Source organism: Danio rerio, chromosome 2, assembly GCF_052040795.2.
Source record: "Danio rerio strain M-AB ecotype USA chromosome 2, GRCz13ab, whole genome shotgun sequence".
In the NCBI taxonomy this organism is placed as follows: domain Eukaryota; kingdom Metazoa; phylum Chordata; class Actinopteri; order Cypriniformes; family Danionidae; genus Danio; species Danio rerio.
In genome coordinates this window covers 25,244,173-25,270,167 of record NC_141022.1, presented here as the reverse complement: position 1 = coordinate 25,270,167, position 25,995 = coordinate 25,244,173, and the positions used below count along the sequence as shown (strand labels likewise).

General features: G+C 36.7%; 1 protein-coding gene across 7 annotated transcripts in view; it reads right to left on the bottom strand.

The window, feature by feature from the left end:
• tox (thymocyte selection-associated high mobility group box) overlaps nucleotides 1-25,995 on the bottom strand; it is a 606,421-nt gene extending 580,426 nt beyond the window's left edge. For all 7 annotated transcript variants that reach the window (XM_087239890.1, XM_087239887.1, XM_087239892.1 and 4 more), the window contains exon 1: nucleotides 25,946-25,995. The gene's annotated coding sequence lies outside the window, so the exon portion shown is untranslated. The remainder of the gene's footprint in view (nucleotides 1-25,945) is intronic.

The window sequence follows — 25,995 nt, the reverse complement described above, 5'->3', positions numbered from 1 at the left end:
ACATAACCAAAAGCGGTTTCAGAAAAATAAAATGTGAAAAATTCTGTGACAAAAACTTTACATGTGCATGTCATGGGTTTTAGTCACATGATCCCGAATGAAATTTGTCCATGGAATTAGCATATAGTGTCACACAGTGAGACTGTCACACCACATAACAGTTTTGATATTTGGCTCAAATAATTAAAAAAAATAAATAAATAAATATATATATATATATATATATATATATATATATATATATATATATATATATATATATATATATATATATATATAAATATATATATATATATATATATATATATATATATATATATATGAGGTATATATATATATATATATATATATATATATATATATATATATATATATATATATATGCTCTCTGTACCGGTGTACACATTACTAGTACCGGGTTGGACCCCTTTTTGCCTTCAGAACTGCCTTAATCCTTCGTGGCATATATTCTACAAGGTACTGGAAATATTACTCAGAGATTTTGGTCCACATTTTCATGCCAAAGCATCACGCAGTCGCTGCAGAGTTTTCGGCTGCACATTTATTGTGCAAATCTTCCGTTTCACCACATACCAAAGGTGCTCTATTGAATTGAGATATTGTGACTATGGCCATTTAGTTACAGTAAACTCATTGTCATGTTCAAGAAACCAGTCTGAGATGATTCACGCTTTATAACATGGCGCGTTATCCTAGTGGAAGAAGCCATCAGAAGATTAGTACACTGTGGTCATAAGCCCCTTTCACACATACAGACCTTTCCGGAAAATTGCCGGCAATTTTCCGGAAAGGTTGTATGTGTGAACAGGTCCTTTTTGAAAATACCGGTGAATTCGTTCTGGCTATTTTCCAGAAAGAGAAGTTGTAACATTACCGGCAATTTGCCGGAATGCTGCGCTGTGAGAATGCAGAAGGAAGATTCCCGTAATAAGCGCGTGCACGTCTAGAACGTGCTGACGTGAGACGTCTGCTTTAGCCAATCACAACAGTCAGACGCATTTACGTCCGCGCGGTTTGTGAGGATAAAAGCCTTTGAATATTTTTCCAGACACATTTAGCTGCTAGAAGTTAGTCAGATTACGTTTATATGTTCTTCTTAATGCCAACTGTGTAAATAATCATCGATGAGATGCTTATGATAAGCCGTTGTTTGTTTACCTTCAAGCTTTGCGTGCGCCTATGAGCGCCTGCACACGCACATATTATGAACATCTCGACATGCGAAAGTGATCCTGCGAAAGTTGTTCACAATATTGATCATCCACAGAGTTTGTAATTTAGTCAAATGTTTACAAATACAAGCGCAGCCGTTTAAAGCTCATTTGTGGTGAATGATGTCAGAATTTACCGGTATTTTGGAATGGATGTGTGAATGCTCTTTTCCGGAAAATTTCCGTAACGTCCTCGCCTGTGTGAACAGCGCTTTTTTCAATATACCGCTAAAGTCTTTCCGGAAATTTTCCAGAAATTTACCGGTATCACTGTGTGAAAGGGGCTATTAAGAGATGGACATGGTCAGCAACAATACTCAGGTAGGGTGTGGCATTGACACAATGCTCAATTGGTATTAATGGACCCAAAGTGTGCCAAGAAAATATCCCCCACATCATTACACCACCACCACCACCAGCCTAAACCCTTGATGTAAGGCAGGATGGATCCACGCTTTCATGTTGTCGAAGCCAAATTGTGACCCTACCTAAATGCATTAAATTGCTGCCATATGATTGGCTGATTAGAAATTTGCATTAACGAGAAGTTGGACATGTGTTCCTTATAAAGTGGCCTGAGAGTGTATTTCTACAATGCAATGATAATTGAAGAAGTCACCATGCAAAACTGACAGTTGTTATGATCAATGAAATGTAGAATTAAGTTTTATGACATCTCTTATCTGTTGATGTGCTTTCTTGTGCAGTGTTGTGAAAACTTGTCAGTCCCAATGATTCACTAATAACAATGCAGCCATGCAGAATCAAGTCCTGTCCTACATTTTTCTTGTTGGAGAAGCTATTTGACTCAAACATACTGTACGTCACAGTAGGGAAGAAAAGCCCATCACAACTTCCATTTGATGCCAACTCTCGCTGCGTTCCAAATGCAATAAATCTTCATCTGAAGGGCACTTATGTATATAAGTCTTATTGAAGGGTCATTTTAAACTGAAGTGTTCAGAACTGACAACTACAAAGGGCCCTTTGAAAGTGGGTGAGTTACATAAAAAATGGCTTCAGAGGCAGTTTCAAAACTAAGATCTGAACATAAATCAAGTTGTTTAAATCTAGCAACACTCTGAAAAGTTTAATCATCGTTATCACCACTTTGATGATTCAACATTTGATTCTGTAGCATTTGTATAATTTGCATTTGAATGCTCATGGCTGTGTTCCAGTTCATTTTAATGCCTTTCCTTCACTAAATAACCATTGATAATGCTACAAATGCTACAGTGGACAAAATAAGTATTTTACCTGCTAAATGTTTTTCTAAAGGAGCTGTTGACATGAAAATGACCCAGATTTTGGTAAAAACAAATAAATAAACAAACAAACAATCCAAACTAAAATATTATTTGTGTAATAACAATGTGATTACACAAGAAGAAAGTACTAAATAACTAAAATGTACCTAATACTTAAAATAAAGGCTTTTTTGTAATGAAAGCTTCAAGATGCCTCCTGTGATTGCCTCAGGCATTGGTCAGATGTGATTTTCCCAAAACTTCAAAATATTGATGCTTCTGTGGGTCTTTTTTATGAAATCTGTTCTTTATTTCTTATTTTTATTGGATTCAGGTCATGTGATTGGCTGGGCCAATCTAGCAGCTTTATTTTCTTTTTCTGAAAACAAGTTGTTATGGCTATGTTTTAGATCATTGCCTTGCTGAAATGTCCGCCCTGGTTTCATCTTTATCATCTGCTATAGCAGATGTTAAGATTGAAGCAGCTAATATTCATTTACAATGGCAAGAGGTAGGATTGCATTCTAGCTACTTAGAGATTTCGGATTTTTGCTGTCTGGGCATTCCATGCCTTTTTAAACCTCCCTTTCTGCATGAGTTCGATACCTTTTCCATGTGCCATTTCATTATATTAGTTAGTTGTGTTTTCTTTGTATTTCTGAATTACTTTGGTTGTAACTGACATTTTTACTAACAAATGTCAAGTCAACAGCATCTTTCTGAGAAAATTGTTGACATGATCAATATTATTTACCCACTATATACTCCCCCTCTGGATATGCCACATTTAATGCTTATACAGTATGTACCCTTGGGCTGTTTTTAACATTTGAAAAATAATTAATTTATCATTGAACTGTTTTGAGGTAGGGGTAAACTAAAGACCACCTGCAGTGATGTCATGATTGTGTTGCACTCTGGTATATGGGAGCAGCGTGAAGTGAACATGCTGTATGATACACACTGCATCCTATCCGGGTGTCCTAATCTCCTTTGAAGAAGTGACAGCTTGAGAGTGACAGCTTTAAAGGGGTTTGGGAATTGAGATGAGACCTTCCAAATGGAACACAGTGTAAAGTATCCCTGAGCAAAGGATCATGGGGGCCCAAAGTGTCCATCAGTTGTGCCCTTCATTCTGAAGGGCCCTTCCAAGTGGCCGGTTTTGAGCACTTTGACTTGGAACAACACTTCAAAATGGTGGCCATGATTATTTTCACTCTGAAAGGGCCCCTCTGAGGGCGATATATCCCATCAGAAATGCACTGATAAACTGACTCCATTTGTCAAAAGAATGAGCTCTTCAGAATTGAACAGCTTATGGCTGCCTTTGTTTTCATGTTTTTATATACCCACAAACACTAGGTGTCAGTATAAATTCAAGACAAAGCCATTATGGTCACCGCGACATAAACAAAAACAATACTGAGGTTACATTTAAGCAAACTTTCTAAGAAATATATGGGCTGAATCCAGAATAGGATACTAGCATACAGCTATTTCTGACATTTGGGAGAAAAAAAATAGTAAGAGCAGTAAGCTAGTATGCTATTACAAATTTAGCCATGCTCTTGAGGCTTCCAAACCCAGACATGCCTATATCTGAACCATCTTTTCAACAGATGGACATCTAATTATGCGTTGTGGTCTTTTAACTTCTTTCAGATTTTCAGACTAAGAAGGAACATTGTTGAGCACACAGTAGTTTGACCAAACAATATAAACATTCCCTGAGCGGATTTGTTTTCATGAACTTCCTGACCTAGATTTTGCCAAATCGTATTTCTATCTCAAATATTTATCTTCGCTCAGTGGAACCGGCTTGTTGTGTTCACCGAAAACTTGCATTCTTGCATATCACTCACTTTTCGAAAGCTTTATGTTATTGTTACTGAAACATCAATGACATTTATAGACCGAGAGAGAGTGGAGAACAAGCAAACAGTGTAATTTTTGATAAATGGGGAACGTCATAAGTAACCGCTTTTAATGATCATTATTTACTAGCGAACAGAGAGCCAAGGCTAAATCCAGCCTATGATGAATTGCTGATCAATACATTGATGACAAGCCAGCAGAGCCTCGGAGCGTAATGGGAGATTGTGTCTGTTCTGAATATGTTCAATCAAGCTGTTGTCTTGCTGGAAATGTTACTACACAATGCATGTTATTTGACTTGGCGCAGCTAGCTCAGTGTGGCATGTGGTTTGCAAAACACAAGGAGGGTTTTATAAGGGGCAGCTGTGATTACATTCCTCTCTTCCATTCCTTCTCATTATGAATGTGAAACAGAATACAGACCAAGCATAACTTACAGCACTTACAAGAGGTGTGAAACTCCACTAAGGTACAAACCACACCAAATAAAATACACATAATGCTGGTGGAGTTTCATAGTCTGGCTCTCCCGTGTCTAAAGCACTTGTGCTGACTTTTCAAAATGAAAGGAGAGTCTGTTACTGTGAAGCCATGTAAATAAATACGAACATTGCACAAGACTGACTTTTTCGAGAAGCAGAGAGCTCCGTGAAGGACATGATATGATGTAGATACATATGACCACCATCTATATTGTAAAATCATCATTTTTATAAAGCATGGAATCTCCAGCACATAAGGAAAAAGCATGCTTTGGTAAATCATATGATGGTATAGAAAGTTGAAATTATGAGTCATAATTATAAGATAAAAAGATGAAATGATGACATGAAAAGTTACGTGGAAAAGCCATAATTATGACATAAAAGGTCATAATTATGGCATAAATATAAAACAAGTCAATTATGTATTTTGGGTTTATACTTTTTTTGTCATAATTTGACTTTTTTTCCTCTATGTGATTATAATGATTTACTATGATATTTTTTTTCTGATGTGGTGGTTTCATAATAAGGAAATCGCCTGGAAATGGCAGCATTCTCAGCCAAATGACTCCTATGAGTTGTTTCTTTTTAGTAAATCAAAAGCACATGAATAAGTTTATGTCCTACTTATTTAATTCTACCTCATTAATTTAATATACAACTAACATTATCATTGCAGGACTTGGAACAATGTTTACTTAGTCAAAATTTCAGTTAGTATTGTGGAGACAAAACATTTATTCAAGTGCAAGTACCTATTTTACCCCTTTTATAAGATGTAAGATACTAATACTAATACTACTAATAATAATAATAATGCATTTTATTTAAAGGAGCCTTTCATGACACTCAAGGTCACTGTACAGGACAGCTAGAACAATCAGTTCAAATAAAAACATAATAAAAGACAATAGACACAATATAAACATTAAAAATGCATTTAGGTTAAAGACAATAAGCTGTTCTAAACTATTCTTTGAGTTTTGATTTCAATTTGAAAGAGAGTCTAAATTACCGAGACAAAGAGCTTAGAATCATAGAATTCAATAGAATGTTCCATTGCAACAGCAGCGCCCAGCAACAGCCCGGATTCCACCATTTTGGATCTTATTGCTGTCGCAATGGCAAGCAGCTGCCTTGTTTTTTTTTTTTTGTTTTTTTTTTAAAAGAGATACAACCTGAAAGACGACAATACAACGCTTACTATCACAATCATTAGCACTTTTAATAGTTTACTTTACAGACTTATAATATGCTGTTATTCTATTGGAATTTTCATTCCAAAGTGGCCACTGCGCCATCTAGTGGCTGTTTCCCAAATCGCACTAGAGTGTCGCCTCTTGGTGATTCTATGCTCTTTGACGGAGATCAGGAGGAAGTGAATTCCAAAGCTGAGCAGCAGAGTAGCTGAAGGATCTGCTCTCCATGGTGACAAGGCAGACAGAGGGAACAGTGAGGTGGATGGAAAAAGACCTGAGTGTTCGAGAAGGTGTGGTGATATGAACAAGATTAGTAAGGTATAGAGGAGCGAGATTATGGATGGCTTTAAAAGTGAGAAGAAGTATAAGCCTTTGGTGTCTGTTTCAGGTTAAAATACCCGTTAGATTATTTATAGCCTCCAGAATTTGCCCTTTTTAGTGTCTGAGTACATTGTAGTTGTTTTTGTAGCATGTGGCTTTAAATCCGAATGAGCTGCTTCTCTCCGCACATGTGCGTGTCTGCTTCTGATCATGCATTACGTCAGATAAACAGCACAGTGACAAAGACAGACTCTGATGAAGCTGAAATACAGCTCATTAGTCAAAAATACAAAGTAAGTTTATTTGATGTATTTGTGGTGGAATTTATTCAAGCCTTTCTGAAATGATGAGTCTCACACATGTCGTTTGCGGTACACACAAACATATTAGCATTTACTGACAATGTTGGGAGTAATGCGTTACAAAAGTAATGTATTACATTTTCCTGTAACGCAGTAGTGTAAGGCATTACTAATACATTTTCAGTAATATTTTACTCGGTACATGTTCAGTAACGCGTGCGTTACAACACTTTTCGGCCGCAAGACATTAACAAATAAAAAATACCACAGTTCTATTTCCTGTTCGTGGCTAAAGAATGTATGCGCGTGCTGTCATTAATCTCCCTCTGGCTATGGGACCTTTTTACTTTGAATGCGGAATGATTTCAGCTTCTGAGCTCAAGGTCCGGCGATATTGGCTCAGCCCGGTTCGCAGTACGCGCAGCGGAAAAGCGGCAAAAAGATGAAAATGGCATAAGACGTAAGTGCATATGGCGTTATTTCACTGACAAATGTCGTAAGCACATTCATGTAATACGAGTGAGTGAATGTGCCGGTTTCCTCTGTGGACAAAACTCCTCGCGTTCACTCAACACTGGCTGGGCTGCTAATGTGCTAACGACCTGCTCTCGCTCCGTCAGATGATGCAGACTCACAATCTATGCCGTGTTTCCTCTTCCTTTCGTTCTGTTGCTCTCCAGAGATCCTCCCATTTAATTGTTATCCCAAGAATGTTTATATGGTTTATATATTGCTACACTATTTACTTACAGGTTAAGGTATATTCTATAATAAATACTAGTGTTTTTGAGTGTAAGGTATACTGCCTATGTTTTAGGCTATAGTATTTACAATGAATGCTTAAGCATACTGTCGTATTAAGACTAGTGAACTCATAAAATTAAATATAAAGTGTAGTTTTACTACAGTAAAGTGTGGTGAATTGTAGTACAATCTACCCCATATTGTAAAAAAAACTACAGCACTGAATCATTTGTTTATATTACACTTCTTGTGTTACCATAGCAACTATAGTATTACCACAACAAAGTAATTACAGTACTTAATGACAATATGTGTGTTCAGGGGCCCTGTGGAACAGCTTCTTCTCAAAATGAAGATGATGGCAGGGAAAATGTCCTCCACAATCTCATCAACAATGTGGAAGACAACAGACACTAGTTCACTTTATTTTAGTTGCCATAAAAAATGTGATTGATAATGAGATTTATTTGAAGAGTGAATAGTACAGTAGGCTATAATACCTTATCAAGTTTTTCTATTAGTTACATTTCTGCTTGCGTTAGTTTTTATTTTTGTCTAAATGCTTTTTTTATTTGAAATATATCATCATATAACATACAGCCAACAATGTTATGGTTTATTAGATTAAAAATTATAAGTCTATTTTAGTATTTTGGTTATTGTTAATAAATAGTGTACTAATATAATTCATATTAAAAAGCTTGAAAGGAAGAGGGAACACAAGACACGAATTGTGAGTCTGCATATAATCTCACTGAGAGAGCAGTGTACTGAGAGCACGCAAGAAAAATTGTGCGTGAGCAGTGCGTATTTGAGATATCGTGAGAATTTGTGCACGAGCAGCGTATGTGAGAGCTTGCAAGCAGTTTTGTCCACAAACAGGAAATCTGTGCACAAACATTATACTGAGAAAACTGTTCATCATGCTCACTTTGTGCAGGACGGTTTTTTGTTGTAAACCACATGAATGTAAAGTAAATACAACTAGATTATTAAAGTTTGTCGAGACAAACTTTGAGGCTGGCTTTCGAAAGCCTGTTGGTAATAGTTTATTTAGTTTAAACACTTTTTAAAAGTATGAATAGATAGATAGATAGATAGATAGATAGATAGATAGATAGATAGATAGATAGATAGATAGATAGATAGATAGATAGATAGATAGATAGATAGATAGATAGATAGATAGATAGATAGATAGATAGATAGATAGATAGATAGATGTACAGTAGATAATCATGATTAGCATGTTGCTATAACACTGCAGCATGACAATATCAATCTGGGCCTCTATAATGGCAGTCTTTGGGACAGTTGCTAGGGTGCAGTATCTGGTTGTTAGGGAGTGGCTAGAAAGTTAAAAGCTTGTCAGTTATTGGTAGTTTGGTTGTCTGAGTTAAATGAGCTCAGCCATTAGTCTATAGGACAGTCTGATGCAGAGTTATGAGCTCACAAAGTTTGATCCAATGTAAAGTCAATGACAGTCTTTTGAATGGAGGTCTATAGGACAGTTTCTAGGGTCTCAAAAGTGGTTACTAGGGCGTGGCCAGAAAGTTAAAAGCTCATCAGGTATTGGCAGTTAGGTAGTCTGAATTAAATGAGCCCAGTTAGAAGTCTGTGTGACAGTCTGATGCAGAGTTATGAGGTCACAAAGTCTGGTCCAATGTAAAGTCAATGGGATTTTTCTGATGGTCCCGGGACGTTTTTCGGAAAACCGAAAGTCGGATCAGTTGGAAAAGATAAAGCACACCGAGTCAGACCAGTTTGAAGGTTTGGTGTGAGTTTGGTGGTCATAACTCGAAAGCTCTAGGAGATGCGTTTTGTTTTTTAGTCTCAGAAGAAAAATAGGATAACAGTAGTCTGGCTTGCTACACAAGCCAGCCTAATAATGGCAACAATAAGAAAAGAAACAAAATCTGCATTTTGTCATGGCATTGGAGTTTACATATCGGCCTGTTGTGTCTAATATGAATATAGCCAAGCCATTCACAGATATTGCCAGATAATCACTTTACCTCTACCATACTTTTAACAGATCATTTGTAATTCTGGCTGTCATCCTTTCTTGCATTGTCTTGAGCCTTCACATTGCCAATTATATACTATATTTTTAGTAGCCTGGAGAGGTCACAGTCATTCAGCTACATCAAATCACTTTCTACTGGATGTAAAATGCTCATTATAGAACATTAAAGAATTTTATAATGTTAAGTTCTAGTTCTGTAGTTATTTTGGTGAAAGTAACTAAAAAGTAATATAAGAGTAATGTAACATATTACAATTCTGAGACAGTAATATTGTAAGGTAAGGGATTACATTTAAATAACAGTAATAAGTAATCTGTAATGTATTACAGTTTGGATGTAACTTGCACAACACTGTTTACTAACACCATGCAGCCGTGGTGATTATAGCTGCTAAGCATTACATGGCAATTTTACTATCTTAAATTACAAACATGCTCTGTTTTAAAAATATTTTTTATACTCATAAAATGTATAAAAAGAGTTTGAAAAAAATATCTTAATCAGTTCTTAATTAAAATGCTCTGTGGACAAGTGTATGCATATGATTAGGCGCAAGTCATTTATTAAATGAAGAAAAGATTAATGCAGCTTCTCACACTGCAGCAAATTCCATTTTTACTGTTGATAATTGGCGCAAGGTATTCAGGAAGTGACAATTTTGTTCTCTTTGACTCATTGGTTGGAACCACGGCTTTATTTGCATGTCTTTTACTTATTGGCCAGATATTGTTGAATATATATCCTAAACTGCTTATCAATTGGTCAGAACTCACGTGCGGGTTCATTGGGAACCCAATGAACTCTCGCAAGTAAACAAACTGGCAGACACAAAATTTCGCTTTTTACTATGGAAGCACGACTGCGTTGACTGATTGTATCCCTGCTTTAGACAAACAATACATTTCAAGAATTTTAATGCATTGCTTGTCACTTCAGGAGGAGGCGTGAATTCATTTAGCTAAACTGCAACATGTATTCCAAATATTACCAACTATCCATCAGGTAATGTTTTTCCCTCTCTATCTCTGTTGGTAAAGGGCTGTCAACAAATATTTTTTCCTCCATATCCCATAATGCACAGCGCATCAGCCTACGGCGGATGGATTAGTCCAAAAGGCGCAGTGCTTTTTGCTGTTGGGTCTGTTTTAGTTCGGATCATATTCTCACCATAAATTAACCGCTCCAGGCTTTGTTTGAAATCGTATCGAGACCACCTCATCAGCAGGTCTCAGTACGCTTTTTTGGTCCACTTTTGGTGCGCACTCGAGTACGACTGCTGCATTCACACCCTCCCAAACGAACCACACCAAGAGGGAAAACGAACTCTAGTGGGATTCAACCGAACTAAACAAGGCAGGTGTTAAAGCACCCTTAATTTGTGTTTTTGGATGAAAACATAGCTAGTGAAATCATTCTGTAGAGATATTTGTTAGGAGCTACTGCTGAGCTAGTGGTTTCGGTGGATGAATGGACTGTTTTTAGGCACAGATCATCATTTGGCTTTAGCACTCTATTTTGTTTCTTGAGTCCTGGTGGTCTGACAGTGGACTACCGATCAGAGGTTGTTATGAGCTAATCAGTGGGTTCAGTGATGCTTGGTCAGTTCCGGAAGCTCAGTTTTAGCAGAAAGAACACGTAGTTCAGGGACGGTGGAGAATCTTATACCACTCTAATAGTCCTTTGATTCCACTGTCACAGCCCACTTGAGGGGCAACAGACCTAGTTTGCTCTGATGATCTCTTTCTGCTGGGTCATTGCTTCTGTTAGAGTACGGTTTGCAGTGACCCCCTTTAGCAGGGTCCTGTCAGGACCCCATCATTTTCCAGCACTCTATGTTCAGACATAAAGCTTTGATCTTCATTTTAAAATTTAATGCAACATATGTCTAGAAACATCAATTATTCCTGAGTGATGTTTAATCAATGCACTTCTAAAACAGTTGAAAAATCAATATTGATTATCCTCCAGTTGTACTTAAATGACCCTCATTGGGTTTAATTACGCCTGACTGTCTTTCAAATGCTCTTCCATAATGAGGTAAGTTTGTTACTGCTGTCTTTTGCCATTTATGCGTAAAGGACTTTAATCTGTATGGGAACGTTAGTTAACATGGAAACCTGAGCCTAAGTAAGCTCATAGTCTGATGAAATTCCAAACTTGGGAGGCTCCACGAAGCAAATTCCATCGTTTCGAGTCTCTCTCTTTCACATTTCATCATCAACACTTGTGTCACATTCACCAATTGAATGGGACATTGTCCTCCCCTCAGAGCCCAGTCTCAATAACTGCCCATTTTCTGGGTCCCTGCCCTCACACAATCACGTATCAACTCCAATCTGTCCACATAATGCTCTGCTGCCTGCCTGGAATGGCTGCTAAAACCTAGTGCCACTCCATTTGCATCCACTGCTTCTGGCCAGGGTGCGATTCCCTGCAATAATAAACACCCCCTGTCGAGAAGGTGCAGGTTTGATAGATTTTGTCACCAGAAGAAACTAATATATGCAGCATTGCATATCATTGTCTAACCATGTTTCCAGAAGCAGCAACTCAAGAGAGTGACTCAAAAAGGATCATTATTATGGCTTATGTCTAATAATATAATTCTGCGGAATAATGTTGTTTATAGTTTTGCTAATTAAGTGTGCAGAAGTCCACTGCTATATCTGAGCAACTCGGCATAACATTCTTAATGGCAGTTTTATTTTCCACAGACCTGATATTCTAGACAAGATAGTTAACATGACAAAGAGGCTTCTAATGCAACTTTAGATTTAAAGATTGATTGCAGATTAGTCGGTGATGACAAAGGAGGAAAGACATCTGATCTGCTATTTGCTTAAAAGGGTCTTATACTTGCTTTGTACTATACAGCAGATAGGACTGTTGCTTGAATTTGATTGGTCGGCTTTATTACTGCTTTATTCCAAAAAGCTTAAAATTTGGATTTATCATTTTCCTACTTTTATAAACTCATCTCTTTCAGTTGAACTTTTGACCTATAAACTCATTTTTATGCACAAAGATACCTGAAGTGACCATCAGACGTGTGTACTGGCTTTCAGCTCTGAGAATAAGAAGTTTGGAAAGCCTGTCCTTGCTTATTGTGGTCAAACAACTCGATTAAATTAATCAAAGTGAAACTGAAATGTAACAACTCGTATAAATAATTTTGTCATTAACAACGAAAACTGTTTAAAGTTGGCTACTGGTTTACTTCTAGTCATAAATGTAAGAATAAGATCTTAATTGAAACTGTGAATTTTTAATTTTATTTAACAAAACAGTTTGCCTTTATTGTGACAGAGAAGAGAATAAATAGGATGCACTTTGAGGCACAGTTTGTCACACAGTTCTTGGTTTTGTTAATGTATGAATTATTTAAACTAAAGATATTTTGTTTATGGGATTTAATGGATTATAGTAAATTATATTGGTCATTAAATCAAACTGAACAATCTGTGTATTCAGTTAATGATCGTTTAATGAGCATCAGCTGTCATTCAAGTAAATGACCGAAATGAGTATCTTCAAATTCTATCGCAGTGTGCACCCTGTGTGTACGCCACTAGATGCAAGACTGACTGGAAATCACTGATCTTTAAAATGGGAGATTTTAATTGAGATATTCCAAATATGTCCAAACTGTATTCAATTTAGGATGTGGCCACTGTCTTTATGTCAACTATTCACAACATTATCCTAATTATCATTATTATTATTAATAATGATAAATAAATTTGTAATAAATTATAATTTCTACTTTTGTTGTTATTATTATTATTATTATTATTATTATTATTATCATTATTATTATTATCATTATTATCACTGTTTTGTATTATTACTTGGCAAGGCAGTGGCGCAGTAGGTAGTGCTGTCGCCTCACATCAAGAAAGTCGCTGGTTCGAACCTCGGCACAGTTGATGTTTCTGTGTGAAGTTTGCATGTTCTCCCTGCCTTTGCGTGGGTTTCCTCCGGGTGCTCTGGTTTCCCCCACAATACAAAGACATGAGGTACAGGTAAATTGGGTAGGCTAAACTGTCCATAGTGTGTGTGAATGTGTGTGTTAATGTTTCCCAGAGATGGGTTGTGGCTGGAAGGGCATCCGCTGCGTAAAAACTTGCTGGATAAGTTGGCGGTTCATTCCGCTGTGGTGACCCCGGATTAATAAACGGACTAAGCCTACAAGAAAATGAATGAATGTTCTGACTTGTTCTTTCCCTTTTATTTCCTCATTATCATCGTTATTAGTATTTCTACCATTGTTGTTATTCAGGTTGATGTTGTTGTTGTTGTAGTAGTAGTTGTGGTTGTAGTAGTAGTAGTATTAATGGTGGTGGTTGTTGTAATAGTAGTTGTTGTAGTGGTAGCAGTAACAATATTAGTTGTGGTAGTGGTAGTAGTAGTAGTAGTAGTAGTAGCAGTAGCAGTAGCAGTAGCAGTAGTAGTAGTAGCCATTGTAGCCCTTCCAGCCGCAACCCATCCCTGGGAAACATCCACACACACTCATACACTACGGACAATTTAGCCTACCCAATTCACCTGTACCGCATGTCTTTGGACAGTGGGGGAAACCGGGGCACCCAGAGGAAACCCACGCAACGCAGGGAGATCATGCAAACTCCACATAGAAACGCCAACTGAGCCGATGCTTATGCGCATTTTGGATATATTAAAAAAAATTATGAATAAATATGTTGATGAAAACGGCAAGATGCGCATACATTTTTAAAATGTGCATAAAAAACTCATGCGCATAACTGAGTAGGATAAACTTTTTATTCGATAACAAAAGATGTGTATAAACTTCGATGGAAACACTTTTACCTCAAAAATTCCAGTTTAAGCATTAAAAAAAGTCATGAGATTCTGTTATAAGAGATCATGTGATGATAAAAATGTGTGTAAATGGACAAATCAGCAGGCTGAGCACATTGTAAAACATCTGAAGTGTTGTTTTGGTCATTCTAAAACACCTTAATCATTTCACCAGTAGTGTTATTATATTATTAATGACCTTCAGAACTGTAAAGAGCGTCTGTGTTCTGCGTCTCATGGCTTCAAACGCCACCAGGTGTTCATTGCGTAGCATCTTCTGAGTTAAAAGTCATTTAATAAATAAAGAAAAGATTTCCACAGCTTCCCCTACTGCAGCAAATTCCGGTTTTACTGTTGATATTTGGCGCAAGGTAATCAAGAAGTGACAATTTTGTTCCCTTTGACTTGTTGGATGGAAACGCTGCTTTATTCGCACATCTTTTATGTGATAATCCAGTTTTGCGCATAAATTTAATTTACATAGAAACATATTTATTGACACTGATTCAGGAACTGAACAAGTCACTTTTAGAACCATTTAATAAATCACCCAACCACTTAGATCATTTAGAGTTATTTTCACCAATGTAGTGACAAAAACGAAGACGCCGGCAAGTGCTGCACCTAAAATAGAAGTTAATCTAAGTCAATTCTGATTAAACTACAAGAGCTGAATCTCAGCACTAGTGTGAAACTCACTAATAATGAATCTCTGCGGAGCTTTTCTTTCATATCTCATCTGCCCAAAAACGCTCACTGATGTTCTCAACAGCCTCATTTGCACACATATCCGATGAAGCCCGCAACTGTTACAAACATAAAACATTGTGTGAAAACATAACAGCGCTTTGTTTTTGTTTTGCCACTGCTAGATTCTGACAACTGTGTAAACTGCCCACACAATCTAATTGCAGAGCAAACGGCAAAAATGATTTGAATATTCTCTTAAACCCAATGTTGTTCTCTTCGGAGCCTGTGGGCAGAATTACAAGGCCATGTTCTTGTGCTCCCCAGTCCTGTGTTGTCAAGCACACTCAATTCCATTTGGCAGTGAGTGATCAATATCTCTCTCTCTCTCTTTCTCCCCATCCCCCTCTCTTCTTCCATACTGCACATTTATATCTCCCTCATTGGCATAAAGATATGGACGTTATAGCAACCCACAGCTCATTGGTTAGAAATGGTAGTTATTTTTAGAGCAGCTTAATGGAACAATAGTCATTCCTCTCTCTCTCTCTCTCCCTCTCCCTCTCTTTCTCTGCACACATTCTCTCTTTTGGGCACAAAGGTCATGGTGAAATGGATTAGATTTTGTTGTTTGATTTATATCTGTTGTTATTATGTCCCTTTCAGAATCCCATTCCAGTAAAATGCTGATCCGCAGCGCATATGAATTATTTTCTGCTATATACAGAATGATGTGTCCACAAATAGAGCGTACTATGATTGTGATTTCTCCGTGTAGTCCTCGTTCTCATTAGAATACCCTATCATTAAATTCTTTTTCTGTAATACTTCTCCATCTGAGTGTCTGTGGAGGTGTAGTAGCCCGGGGCATTGGGGACCCTTGGGATTTACTACTCCATCCGAGGAATTTCTCTCTCTCTCCATTTATTTTTTTTTTAACTATGGTCCTTCTCTATTCACATGTGAGAGGAAAAAAAGAAAGAAAGTAGTGATTTGATATCTGTGCTGAAGGAATGTAAAGGGACCCTCTGTCTCCATCGTGGCATACAGTATATTTTTGTTGCTAAAATGAGTAGTAATGCGGATGGGAATTGCACTCGGTTTACAAGGGCGTTGAGTTGTCCCTCGGCCCATGAAGCAACCATCTGTTTGGGCTTTAAGCTCTTTTGTATTAAAGCTGTAATAGCAAAAGGTCATTCCGGGAATGACATCAATAAACTTGTGAATTAATGCAAAACAAAAGGGGGAAGCGATACCTCTGTACTCGAGGGTACATCTGGGTGCACCTAATCTTCTGCTATGGAAACAAATCAATTAGAGCCACTGCAATTACGTCTGATGTGAACAATGCTGAGTTTTACAGAGACATGTTTTAATGTTCCAGCACAATTAAAGGGATGCTTCATGCAAAAAGAGGAAAGAAAATTCAGTCATCATTAATGAGGCTCCACTTGTTCCAAACCTGTTTAAGCTTCTTCTGTTGAATGTACAAAAGAGAGATATTTTGAAGAATGTTGGAAAATAGTACTGTTTACTAATAGTACTTTGTTCACTACTGTAATTGTCGATGGCTGACAAAATAGTAACCAACATACCTACAGTTTCCAGCATTCTTCAAAGTGTATTTTGTGTGTGTTCAGCTTAGAAGCACCACTTCTGGTGGTAAATAAATGGAAAGCATTTTGTTTTTGGGTGAACTATCCTTTAAACTGAAATAAATATGCATATAGCAAGTTGCAAAGATCAAAGTGTACATTAAACTGTGAATCTAATCAAATTGTCTCAATTATATTTTGTCTCAAAAGCTACTAAATGAATAAAGCTTAATTAATCACATGTGAAATGCTAGCTCTAATGCTTTTGGCAGAAAACAACAACTAAACTATGCATGTGGATGTTGAGAGGAGACTAATAGAAATGTCAAATGGAATAATGCTTTGTCACTGATATTTCCCCCTTGACCGAGAAAGGTCATGGCAGATCACTCAATTAGATGGCCTGTGGCCTGAAACCTTTCGATCTAACGAGTGTACAGAAATAATCGCATACTTAGAGCTCCCCCTGCTGTTTCTATATTGCAGCTACAAGTGTGCCATCAGCCCCCTGGTGCCAAGATGCATGTCGGAATGAGCAGCAAAATAAATATGTATATTAGTTCTTCCTCAGGATGAAGCCTTTAAAACTGGGGTATTTGGAAATGTTTGGAGACAAAACAAAAATAACGGTTTGAAATAATGCAATAATTGTAACAGCTCCGAAATAATAAATGCAAATATTTATTAATAAATAATTAACAAATAAATTATCCTAAAATTTAATTTAAATCTATGAATATAAAGTGATACTAAAATATACAATTAATTAAAAACCAAATACAAACTAGGTTAAACTTAATAGTAAAAAAAAAATAAAACAATGAGTTTTGTAATAGGCGTAACGGTGGTGCAGTGGGTAGCACGATCAGCAAAAAGGTCGCTGGTTCGAGCCCTGCCTGGCTTAGTTGACATTTCTGTGTGGAGTTTGCATGTTCTCCCCGTGTTCGCGTTGGTTTTTTCCAGTTACTCCGTTTTTTCCCCACAGTCCAAAGAAATGCGATAGGTGAATTGAATAAGCTAAATTGGCCCTAGTGTATGTGTGTTAATGCAAGTGTGTGGGTGCTTCCCAGTGTTGGGTTACGGCTGGAAGGGCATCTGCTAATAAAACATATGCTGGATAAGTTGGCGGTCAATTCTGCTGTGGCAACCCCTGATTACTAAAGGGACTAAGCCTAAATGAATAAATTAACAAGTTTTATATTTTTTGATAGGACCCCTAATGTGATGATGATGATGATGATGATGATGTAATGATATTTGGGGGTCCATAGCACATTCAGTTTTGAAAACCCCTGAATTAAAGTGACCAGATTTCTGAAATGTAACCAGGGACATTTTCTAGGTCAGTGGTCGAAAGAAGAACTGAAACGTCACTTGCTATATCAACAAACAATACATTTTCATTTATTTATTGATTATTAAGTCCCTTTAATAATCTGGGGTTGCCACAGCGGAAGGAACCGCCAACTTATCCAGCATATGTTTTTACGCAGCGGATGCCCTTCCAGCCACAACCAATCAGTGGGAAACACCCATACACAATCATTTACACACACCTTTACACTACGGTCAATTTTAGCATTCCCAGTTCACCTGTACTGCATGTCTTTGGACTTGTGAGGGAAACCGGAGCACTCTGAGGAAACCCACTCGAAACAATACATTTTATTATGTTTTAGTTTTGAAAAATATTGTGGAGTTCATAAACAGCTATGGGCAATTGTATTATTTTCTCTCTTAACAGACTATTTGAAATTAGGGCTGGGCGGTTAATCGAAAGATATCGAATTAGACATTTAGAATCTATCATTGATCAAATTTTTCCAGGTCAATTTTTTCAATTACTTTCGCTACTTCATGTGGAGACTTGTGACTCCGCTCCGTTAAGGCTGATTTATACTTTTGCGTCAAACGCACATGTAAGGTCATTCGCAGCCTGCGTGTGGTCGCATACACGTGCACCTTTCAAAAAAATATAACTACACGTCACACATTTGCATTACATTGACGATGATTTGAAGCTGTGCCAGGTATGCCTTGTGATGGCATATTTTCTATTACGATAAAATTATTCACATTGAAAATTAAATTTTCTATTTTTGACAACATTGAAAATAATAAATTTTCTTTCCAAAAGGGAAATTATTTGTTTTTACTTTTTTACAAGAAACAGTGAGGAGACGTTCAATCAATAATCATAGATAGCAGATAGTAGATGTTTCCTTCAATTATTTTAAAATCAAGTAATGCACCTTCATTCAGAAATCTCTCACTTGTAATAAGAGAGCATATTTACAGTGCAAAACCTGTCAGTGAACTGTGAGGACAAAAAAATAAATAAATTTCATTAATCGTAATTAAGTTAAAATGTTCAATTATTCCAGATTTAGATTTTAGGCAGCTCTACTAGAAATTCAGTAGTCATCTTTTTATACAGCATACAAATATAGGTGCATTACTTCAAGATATTAATATACTTCACTAATGAGGACAAAGCTATATTATTAAGATAAATCTGAGAAATCAGAGTGATTGATTTTGGGGGCCTTTGATGTACTGAAACAGTGTTTGGGCCAACTAACATTTAAAAAATCCAGTTAATTCATATTAATAATCATATAATTTATCAGTAATTAGTCATTTCTTGTTTACACAATTCTACCTTGGAGTAATCACTTTTCTTTGTAATCTGATTTAGTTAAGATTGTTGTCATTGTTTTTGGATTAAATTCTGTTAGAAGCCAGATATCATGCATTCATAAAGCAAATGTCTAATTACATTTGTGCAGTAAACTAGTCAACCATTCTAGTGTTAACAATGTAAGCTATTTAATCTTTTACACAAAACATTATTCAGCTAATTAGTAAAGCACAGCCTTTAGCCAAACTTTAATGAAGATAGACATATCAACAGAATGACCTAATGACATTATGTGTAGATTTCCAATGTATTGTTTGAATACATTTCACCGTTTCCGACAGGAATTTAAAGTGTTGCAAAAGCATGTGAAAATAAAAAACAATCCCTAGTGGTCTAAAAAGGAGGAGGAGGGGGTCTTACCTTTTTATTTTTTACTGCAATTTTTAAATCTACATGTTCATACCCACAGTGGTGGCATTTTCTGTTAACTCAAACATAAGCAGCAGGATATTATGTCTCCACCAAGAAAATGTTTTAAAAATGTCTAGTTGTGAGAAGGACCAATGAACATAAAGAGTCTATAGACTGACATCCAAGCCACTGAGGACTTATGGCCTGTTTCCATTAAATGGTACGGTACAGTTCAGTATGCTGTTATGCCCGTTTCCACTGTCAAAAGGTACCGAAAAGCAAATACCATACCACTTTTTGGGTACCCTTTCCAAAGGTTACCTAGCACAACAAAAACATACCAAAAGGCAGAGCGAGACACGCAGCTGAACGTTATTGGTTAGAAACGTCACTAGCACGTGCACAAGCAGGAGAATGAAATCAAAGAAAGTGCCATTTTTAAATACACAGCCGAGACATTACACTGTAATAATATATACATATGATATTGACCCATGGTCGACCCAAGCTCAAACAAACCTTGTCGTCTTGATGAACAGCCACAAAGCCAAGAAAAACTAAATCTGATGCATCCTGTTGTTGTCTACAAAGCCGTCTAATCGCAAGCGGTTTTACTTTCTACATAGAGCTTGTGTGCACTCACTGTGCGTCTATATTTGAAATAACAAACTTGAGCTTAGAATAATATTGTGTGCATGACCATTGAAGTGCTTCTGACATCCTTTCAGAAATGGACAAACACGAGAGGGAAGCGTGAAAAAAGAAAAGGAAAGCCGGAAAAACCAAGAAGCAAATGATTCTTAAGCAACCTAAACCATGAACAAACCATGTTTAACTATTATCATCACCTTTTGGACTATCATGAACCCTGAATGACAGAATGACTTCTAACAAGAGGTTCCATGTGCTGCTGAAGATTAAAGATGCAGATGAGAAGTTTGCACTGACTCGGCTATATGTTGCGTATTGTTTTGAACTTAAATAAGGCCTAAATGTATGCTGTGTGCAGTTGTTTCTGTAATTAGTAACATATTGGAGGCCGTAAGGGTCTGTATGTGTTCATAGATGTTGATTTTATTTATTTATTTTATTTAATCGCAGACGTTACAGTAGGCTATTTAACATCATTGATCTGCAGTTATAATCAAATTGTGTTCTTAGAAAATTAACATTTATACACAAGTTTGTATGTGTATAAAGCATCTGTTTTTTGAAAGGTTTTTCTCATATGATATGTGAACGACCTATACATCCGAACGAGAATGGCGTCGGTTGCAACTTGGTTAAACACCACGCCCACCAAAAGGATACAATTGGTGATGGAGACACAAGCCTGATAAAGGTGACCCATACCAAGCCATACCATAAAACTCAGGGACAATAATAGTTAAACAAACAAGGATCAGTTGAGTTCGGTGTTGAGTTTTGTCTGTTTGGGTTTTATTTAATTTGTTTTGTTTCCTTGAATGTCAGAGCGCCGCCCTTACTCTAGCTCATTTGCATTTAAAGAGATGCTGCAAAAGACAGCACAAATTTGCTGACACACAGGCCCCTGTCCACACGGCAATATTTTAGGTCAACGTTTCAGCCTTTCGTCCACATAACGCACAGCGGTGCCCTCAAACTACAAGTTTGTTTATTAATTTTCCTTAGGCTTAGTCTCCATTTCAGAGATTGACACAGCAGAACAAACTGCCAATTATTCCAGCATTTGTTTTATGTAGTGGGTGTCCTTCCAGTTACAACCCAGTATTGGGAAAAGAAAATAGATACAGAGTGGACATTTTTGAAAATGCTGCTGCTCATATCACTAAACAAAAATGATTCACTGGATTTACTCAGTTTTTTAAAGGAAACTGTTTGCAAACAATTTATATGGGCCAAATTGAAACTAATTCAATTTAGTAATGTTCATTTTAATTTGTTTGTTTAAATATAGCGCATATAAATTGTTTGCAACCACTTACCTTAAAAAATTTTCAAAAATCCAACCAATCCCTTTTTCAGTCCAGCCATGTAGATAGGCGAATTGCCACCGTCATCACAGTACCATGTGACTAGAAGAATTCGAATCCTATCCCACATGTAACAACAACAATGGTAGATTACAGATCTATGTATGTCCTGCAGGTGCTGCTGAGTGTATTAGCATTATTACAACAAAACCTGGTAGCCTAATGCTAACCTGACGAACCTGACAGTTACCCCATTTCCATCTAGACGCAGCAATTGTTTGGATGAGAAACATTTATAATCTAACAAAGAAAACAATTTGAGCTGAAGCTTTACAGAGATTTATTGTACATCTTATAAAAAGGGACATAATACATCCTTTTTAACATTTAGTAACATTTAACACATAGTTGGTGACTACCTTAAAAAGTAATGGTGTCTCTCTTAAGGCTGTTGTCCAGGTTTAGCTCCTCATGGGTAAAATGGCATTACGGTGTCACTAGCTCACAGCGCCCTCTATTAGTGAAAATATTCACTACACAACTGCTCTGCCAACCAGCAGGAATGTGTTTGCTGTGCATTTTGCAGTGTATTTGCTGGCTTTTTAAACATGTCGTAAAACTGGAACATTTTGCTGGAGGCACATGAACAAATGCTAGGTCTGTGTCCAGAAAACAGGCACAGTTGAAGGTTTTTATGCACCATTTAAGGAGAACACATAATAGAGCGAGCAATGTCAAGCATCATTTGAGCTCTAGTTTATATCCAAGTATTTGCTGATAAAAACTATTCAGTTATTTGTTTTCCTGCATGGAAGCACAATGTTTGATTAAAACAGGTTTGGGCAGATTTGGACAGTGACATTCACGGTGAAAGGCAGTGTGTGTGTGATCTCTCCGCATCCCCCTCTCTGTTCACAATCACTCTGTTTACTTACAGGTATATGCTGCACAAAAGAGCCCTCGACTATTCATACAAAGGGCAACTGTACAGAAGTGTATTGACAATCTATGTTTATTTAAAGCACGTCTTTGTGAAGCCACTGCAGTGAGTCAAGATTGTGTAGGATTGGTCAGACAGAGAAGTCTGTGTAAATAAGTCTGTGTTGTCTAGGGATGAACTAACTGGTACTTACTTGTACTTAGGGGGTAACTACTGGTAGCATTATGTTGTGTCTGATGTGAGATTTTATTGCTATAGTATGAGGTTGAATAATTTATTGTACATGCTCATTTACATTGTTTTTTCATTTGTATTATCATTGCTGTCTTATTTAAAATGTAATCTTTATAACTGTGAATAATTTAACTGTTAAATGTGTGCAAGCACATTCGATGAACAAGAATTCCACACATTATGAATTACTGGCTGATTCGTTTTATTTTAACATTTGGATTATTCTGTTCTTTCATATAAACGTATTCATTAAAGCATTAATGCAGCAAGGGTTAATTTTGTAACAGCATTTATTACTTAAATTCATTTCCAAATTGTACCTTTTCTTGTATTTCATTGCAGACAATATGAACACAAAACATTTCATGTTTTGTCTGGTTAACTTAATTTCATTTGTAAATATACAGTTTAAGTCAAAATTTTTAGCCCCTCTTTGATTTTTTTTTTTATATTTCCTAAATGGTGTTTAACAGAGCAAGGAAATTTTCACAGTATGTCAGATAATATTTTTTTCTTCTGGAGAAAGTCCTATTTGTTTTATTTCGGCTGGAATAAAAGCAGTTTTTATTTTTTCATGAACTATTTTAAGGTAAAATTATTATCCCCTTTAAGCTATTTTTTTTTCAACTGTCTACAGAACAAACCATCGTTATACAATAAGTTGCCTTATTACCCTAACCTGCCTAGTTAATCTAATTAAACCTAGTTAAGCCTTTAAATGTCACTTTAAGCTGTATAAAAGTGTCTTGACAAATATCTAGTAAAATATATGTTAGTGTCATCATGGTGATAAAATAAATCAGTTATTAGAGATGAGTAATTAAAACTATTATGATTAAAAATGTGTTAAAAAAATCTTCTCTATATTAAACAGAAATTGGGGAAAAAATAAACAGGGGGGTATTAATTCTGACTTCAACTGTGTATCCTTTCCTTTCATTCAGACCTGCAACACATTTCAAGAGAAGTTTTACTAGTAATCAGGGCTAGTAATCAGGTCAATTGCAGGCATGCGATCAGCCAAGGACAAAAAAGATGGAAGACGAGACCCACCCCCTTAAAAAAAAGACTATAGATGCTTAAAGGAACTATAATCTGAATACAACTATCCGGCAAAACACCTAGTAAAATATTATGCACTAACTGGGAAAGATAAAGTAGTTATTAGAGTTTAGTTAAACTACTACATTTAAAAACATGTATGAAATTATGTGTTTGAAGCCTCGTGCCTTGTCACTACTGAAATCAAAAAAGAATGCAGGCAAAACTAAACGAGTTGAATATTACTTTTACATGACCGTGACTGAAAATGACATTTGATCAATGTGTTACATCTGTTCTGTACTTGCTGACTGCAAGTTCAAGACTGCATTTTCTAACGTAAAACTATGTGCACTCAACTTAATAATTGCCTAGCCGAGAACTTTCTATATTAAAAGTTTTAAAATCGCTATTGAAAAGTAAAGTCTAATAAAATCAACAGTGTACATTTTGATAGTGTTTCACAACACGAACATGACTGAAGTTGAATCTATTACCTGTGTCAATTTGGGGGTTAACTTTTGACGAATGTGGGAAACTGATGCACACAGCACCGTCACTCACAGAGAGAGCGAGTGCGCACAACACTGAGAGCGCGTGAGAGAGGCCTCAGTCATATCTCCGCAGTCTGCCACTGATTGATCTCGCTTCTCTGTGGCATTTTCACACAAAATTATGAGTTCAAATTTAGATGGGACAAATGGAGCAGTGCGAGCTTGTTGACACGGGAGCACTGTAGAAGTGTGAATATAGACGTGCAGGCATTTAAAACAATTTCATGATCAGCGGCTTTCTCATGCGTGCACATTAAAGGACTACGAAATATCAATTTACACAACAGCCTAGGTAGGTCTACAATTACATCCTTGAATGACGTCCAGAATGAAGCAGTTATTGCTCCTTTTTGTGCACAAGGACCACTGAAGGGGCAAACCATCAGGTCATCTGTTTTGATGACAATGAACCACACAATGACCCCCGCTCAAAAAAAAAAAAAAAAAAACTTCAGATTTGCGCAAATCACAGGGCTCACCCCATTGAGCTCGAAAAATACAGAAATACATATTTATAAAGAAGAATCACATCCCTGCAAATAGTAAAATGATGTGATTTAAATTAGGTGATGTAAACAGGTGATTGTAATTATGATTTGGTTTAAAAGCAGCATCCAAGAAAGGTCTAGTGCTTTAGAAGCAACAATAAACATCAACATATGCCAGCGAAAACTGTACTGAGCAAAAAGGAAGCCCTATGTTGACGGTGTCCAGAAGAGCTATCGACTCCTCTAGGCTCAAAGGCATCTGGGATGGATCATCACACAGTGAAAAAATTTACTGTGGTCAGATAAATTAGTATTTCAGGATTTTTGAGTGGAGAAATAGACGTTGTGTGCTTCAGACCAAAGAGGAAAAGGATCATCCAGACTGTTATAAGTCAAAAAGTCAAGGTCTGCAATGGTATGGGGTTGTTTCAGTGCCCTCTCTTTAAATAACCATTTATTCAAATAAAAAAAATACATGTTAACATTAATATTAATAGTTTTGATCATAATTTATTAATTTAATGAATAAATAAACCTGTCTTCAAGCAAAATAGCTTTAGCAGGGATACAAAATAATTAGCTCAATATAAAAACAATAACAAGTCGTGATATCAGGGCAGAAAAAACAAATGTGTCTGACGGTGTGTGCATGAATGCATGCTGTTGCTCATGTTTGTTGTTCCATTTGAGATTGATAGGATTTGTGAATGATTGCTATAATCTGCCTGTTTCGGGCCCGAGGGAGAGCTATTAACATATTAACATCTGTATCTTGTTTATTTGTCATGCTATAATTTCCCTCTAATCAACTCTTAATAAGGACAAGAGGATTGAGGAATTAGCTGTCTGATGGGCATTGTGCGAATCTTCTTGCTGATTACCGGAGCGAAACACTTCATTTAGCGTGGCACACTAGGTTGACTAGCTCAATTAACCATTCAGCGTGATGTCAGAGCTTGAAGGTTTGCTCGTGAGTGTGTTTGAAGATGAAGGCCCCTCTTGTGCACTTTAAATGAGGGGCCCTGATAAATATGCTCATCCTGACAATACACAATGATGATCCTGCTCTCTTATGTTGCACTACTATCTCTTTCTCATCTATGATATAGTAATTTTATTATATAAATGACATTTTCTACTGACCTCGCTGGTGTGTTGGTGTCGCGAACTTCGTGACGCGTTTTAATCGCGCT